Source organism: Pteropus vampyrus, unplaced genomic scaffold (assembly GCF_000151845.1).
Source record: "Pteropus vampyrus isolate Shadow unplaced genomic scaffold, Pvam_2.0 Scaffold25, whole genome shotgun sequence".
Lineage (NCBI taxonomy): Eukaryota > Metazoa > Chordata > Mammalia > Chiroptera > Pteropodidae > Pteropus > Pteropus vampyrus.
Window position 1 is genome coordinate 733,518 of NW_011888806.1, and position 5,832 is coordinate 739,349.

The following is a 5,832-nucleotide window of genomic DNA, read 5'->3' on the forward strand; positions in this document are numbered from 1 at the left end:
TTTGTTATATGCCTGACAGTGTGCTAAGCACTTTACAAACATTATTTCATTTCATTCTCATAGCAACCCAGTGGAGTAGGTACTACTGTTATTTCCATTTTATCAATAAGAAAACTGAGGCTTTGAGAAATTAAGCATCTTTCCCAATGTCACACAACTAGTAAGTGGAAAAGCCAGGATACAAATTTGGTGGTCAGATTCTATAACCTGTAATCATACTTCAGAGCCTACTTTCTAAACCAGTAATAACCAGATCAACTCCAGCTTCAAATTATATATGCTGCCTTTGTTTCATTTATACCCTTCCAGTTTTTGTGCTATTTATGTCCCAGATATGTAAATCTTTATTAAAATGTATGACTAACAACTTCCCTATGGACTTTCCAAAACATTGGTTTTGTTAACTTAGAACGATATGAGGAAAGATTATAAAGAATCTAACACTTGGAAGAAATGATTTTTCAAGAAATAATTGACAACAAAAGGACTGGAAATTTGTTTGGTGGTATCTATTACCATATGACTCAGCAATTTCATTCACCAAGTACATATACAAAAATGGTCATAACAGCTTTATTCATAATCTCAGTAATCTGGAAACAATCCAAATCTACATCAATATGATAATAGATAAACTAACTGTGGCATATTCACACAATGCAACATTATTTAGAAAACTGCTACAGGCAAGAAAATGAATGACTCTCACAAACACAGTATTGTGCAAGGGAAATCAGGCAAAATACCAGTACACATTGTATAAGTCCATTTATATAAAAATCAGAAGCAGGCAAAATAATTTATGGTATAAAGGTCAGGACAGTATTATCTTCAGGGAAATACAGATTAGGAGAGGCATAATGGAGCCTCCTATAGTGCTGGGAATGCTTCTAGAGTGTTGGATCTGGGATGTGGTTACATAAGTATATGAATATATAAAAATTCATTTACCTGTAATGAAAGACACTTACAGAAAAAAACAAAAATTGAAAGAATTAACCAATAGTAAGTGTGCATTAAAAGAAATAAAAAAGAAGTCTAAAACAAATGATCTTAGCAAGGAAATTCAGGAAGCAGTAAATAGAAACAGAAAGGGTCAAATGTGGGTTAATATTAAGTGTATAAAACAATAATAGTAATGTCAAATGACATTTATAATATTTATAACTAAAATACTTGATAGCAATAGCACAGAAGGAGGGTAGGAGCAGTTAACAGAGTGAAAGTTTTCTAAAGTCTTTGCATCATCTGGTAATTTGCAAAAGTATTAATTTATAGTAGACTCTAATAAGTTAAGGGGGTATGCCATAATCTCTAGAGAAGTGCCATCTAACAGAAATATAATACTAGCCACAAATGAGAACCAGATAAGTAATTTTTAAATTTCTAGCAGTTATATTTTTAAGAAGGAAGAACAAGTGAAATAATTTTAATACTATATTTTCTAACATAATACTTCAAGATTTTATGAATCAATAAAAAGTAAATTAGGTTTTAAAAAATCATATCAAGTCTTCAAAATCTGGTGAGTAATTTACCCCTATAGCACATCTCAATTTGAACTAGTCCCATTTCAAATACTCACTTGGGGTTACTAGCTAACATATCAGACAGCCCAGCTCTAGAGCAGTGGTTCTCAGGAGAGAGATTCTGCCCCACAGGGGATATCTGACGATGTCTGAAGACATTTTTGGTTGTCACGACTGTGGGAGGGAAAGAGTACTATTGGTATCTAGTGGGAAGAAGCCACGGATGCTACTAAACGTCCTATAATTCACACAGAACAGCCTCATAAAGAATTATTTGATCCAAAATGTCAGTCATAACATGGCTGAAAAATCCTGCTCTAGACTAATTCATAAAATAATAGTTTAAAAGTGTATAACTAATAAGCTATTGATGGGGAGGAAGAGAATGAACAACAACAACAAAAATACTTGACTAATTCAAAAGAGCAAAAGAATAGAAAGAAATAAGAAGACTAGAGAAAAGATGAGACAAGTGAAAAGCAAATATTATTAGTAAAATTACATTAAATGTAAATGGATTAGTATTCTAATTAAAGACTAGATTATCAGATGGGGGCAAAGTCCCTACCTATACATAGTGAAGGAAACATGTTCAAAATATAGTTGCAGAAAAGTTGAAGGTAAAATGGTTAAAAGTCTAAACCACACAAACTCTAATCAAAATAAAACTGGCATAGTTATACTAATAGCAAAATAGATTTTAATGCAAGATATATTACCAGAAGCAAAGAAAGATATTTCATAATGATACAATGGTCTTCCATCAGAGTGATGGAAGTGATTGATTAAAAATGCTAGATGACCACATTATTTCACTGATATAAATCTTTCAATGTCTCCCCATTGACCTTGGATAAATCTCAAACTACAATTATGGCAAATAAGGTCTTCTATTAATCATCTGCTTTACCCTGTCATTTCTTTCCTCAAAATTCATATTGAAGAGCAAGAAATTACTCAAAATTTTTATATTCTGTGCTTTTGCTCAATTAGTCCCTCTGCCTAGAATTTTTTTCTTTATGGAAACCATCTGAAAAAGTTCTATGTATCTTGCAAAGCTGTATTTTGCTATATGCTACCTAAAGCTTTTCTGACTGACCTCTACATATAATCCTTCCCTCCTCTGTGTACCTCTGTACCTCATGAGCACTTAAAAAAAATTATTTCTTGTACTATTCTGCCTTTTCCAGTAGCCAGAAGGAAGGTATTAGGTGCTCATTAACTTTTACTGGACTTAATTTGTATTGGTAAATGCAGTAGCCTTGGAGAGATACTTCCTATATAATTATCTAAAATTTTGTGTTTTGTATTTCATCAATTAATGTAGTTCTTTTAAATTCAGCTAAGATAACTTGTAAATTGTTCATATAATTATTTTAATTAGTTTTAAAACTAAAATTTCATAATTCTCTTTTCATTTTATTAATTTTATATTTACGAATGGAATCACGTGAACAATTAACACAGCTACTTCTGCCAATACAATATCTGATAAAAGGTATCTATTTACATTGCTCTTCTGTTACAGATTGTTTGATTCTTTCTCATGGCATTGTTAGTTTTCTAGACTGACCCAGTCAAACTGTAACGAGTAAACAATTAACTTAAAAAACTTGCATTTTTACATATTTATAAAACGTTTGAATCCATACTTTTCTGAGAATTTAGAGCAGAATTTTAGGAGTTATTTAATGTGGCACTCTCAACCAGAGTAATGTTAGGAAAAGCTTCGGTGACAAGGCTTTAATTTTGGATGTTATTCAAAACATATTCAGCTGATTCTACAATTCTTTTTTGCTAGACTCAGAAATTAAAATAGCCATAGCAACTACTTAGATGAATTGATTTATAACCAGGCTAATGATGTTTTCATAACTTAAAAATAAAGGAATTTCAGATTTGTGTTGTAGTAGACTAGTTAAGAATAAAAACTTTTGAGTCAAACTGACTGGATCTGAATTCAAGCTTTGCCACATCCTTGTTATATAATCTTAAGCAATTTCCTTAACTTCTGTAACCCATGGTTTTTTTTTTATTATTATTATTGGTAAAATGCAGATAATAATAGGTTATTTTGAGGTTTAAATGACTTAATACAGATATTTAGCATGGTTCCTGTTACATAGTAAATGTCCAATGGAAATGAGCTGATATAAAAGATGGAGCTAAGTAAAATCAATAAATTATACAGTTAATAAAAAATGGCTATTTTACATCATCTACCATGTATCTAAGTACTTCTAATAAATACTACCATTTAGTGAGCACTATGCTAAATATTTTTATATATTATCTCACTTAAGTTTTACAATAACTTTGAGAGTTGACTATGATATCCTTATTTTATGGGTAAGTTAACTGAGACTCAGAGAGTATATGCCCAAAGTTATATATTCAGTGAGAATATTTCATCACAATCATTTGAAACAGACATTTTAATGTCAGATATTTTTGTGCAGCCTATAAAAACAAATTTTTAAACTTTCTGTTTTCCCCTACAAATAAAAACAGTTTTATTGTGCTCCTTTCCAATTAAAAAGGCACCACACACGTTCAGAACAATTCAGGCTCACCCATAATTTCACCACTTATAGGTACTACTGTTAATACAGTTGGTGAACGTTAAGTGTAGATACTACTTCTTGCCTATCAAATATCCATTCTCTTTTTATTTCTTCATAACAGACCCAAATTTTAGTTTGGATCAAGCTAAAATATTCACCTCCTCAGACAAGCAGTGGACCTGTGAACCAGTTCCGGCCAAGTAGCTGCAAGCAAAAATCACTGGGTAGACACTATCAGAAAGGTGGCCAACTTGTGTGGCAATCACCTTTTGTCTTTTTCCTTTTCTTTCCTTTTCCTGCATGGAGTGCAAACATGATAGGAGTACATTTTGTATTCAAAGGAAGAAAATCTCCTGCAGTCTGGCACAATGAAGCTTGAATCCCTGATGGCAGTATAGAGCTATTTTACTAGCTTTGGACTGCTTACTTTGGGAATTCTTCTAAGAAAAAGTTGATAAATGCATTTTAATCAATGTTTCTGTCATATGCAGCTCAATGAACCTTAACTGGTACGCTATCATGGAATTCTTTTTCCTATTTAATTACATTGAAATTTAAAAGGTAATCTTATTATAACTTTATTAGGGTGCTTATTAAAGAAAGGCAATTTTATTACATAGTCATGTGCAAGTTAACAATGGTGATATGTTCTAAGAAATATGTTGTATGTTGGTGGGAATGTAAATTGGTGCAGCCACTATGGAAAATAGAACGAAGTTTCCTAAAAAAATTAAGAATAAAGGTACCACATGACCCAGCAATCTTTTTTCTGGGTATCTACTTGAAAAATTTGAAAACATTTATCCATAAAAATATATATACCCCTATGTTCATCGCAGCATTATTTATAATAGCTAAGACATAGAAATAACCTAAGTGTATTTTGGTGGATGTTTGGATAAAGAAGATATGGTAGATATATGCAATGGAATACTAGCCAGCCATAAAAACGATGAAATATTGCCATTATGACAACATGGATGAATTTGAGAGTATCAGGCTAAGTGAAATAAGTTAGATGGAAAAGAATAAGAACCACAGGATTTCACTCACATTTGGGATATAAAACAAAAAGCAACAAATGAACAAACAAACCCATAGATACAGACAACAGAATGGTTGTTACCAGAGGGGCAGGGGGTGGAGAGAAGACGAAGAGGGTCAAGGGGGTCAAATATTTGGTGACTAGACTTTGGGTGGTGAGCACACAATGGGGTATACAAATGTTGTATTATAAAGTTGTACACCTGGAACATATATATTGTTATTAACCAATGTTACCCCCATAAATTTAATGAAAAAGAAATGTGTTGTTAGGAGATTTTCTTGTGCAGACATCATAGAGTGCACTTACACAAGCCTAGATGGTATAGCTTACTGTTGTAATTGTAATTGTAAGTGCTATACTTTTATATGACTGACAGCTCAGTAAGTTTGTGTACACCAGGATCACCACAAACATGTGAGTAATGTGTTGTGCTATTACATTATGATGGCTATGATGTCAACAGGCAATATAAAATTTTAGCTTCATCATAATCTTATAGGGTCACAGTCTATATGTCATCTGTCATTGACCAAAATGTCATTATGCAGCACATGACTGTAATTATAAAAGATATCTTATTATTAATTATAAATTTGCAACAAATGATATTTATTTGTCATGCAGGGATACATCACTGGCTGCCTACATAACAACTATTTCTCCTAATTCTTTGTTTCAGAATTCTAATTTT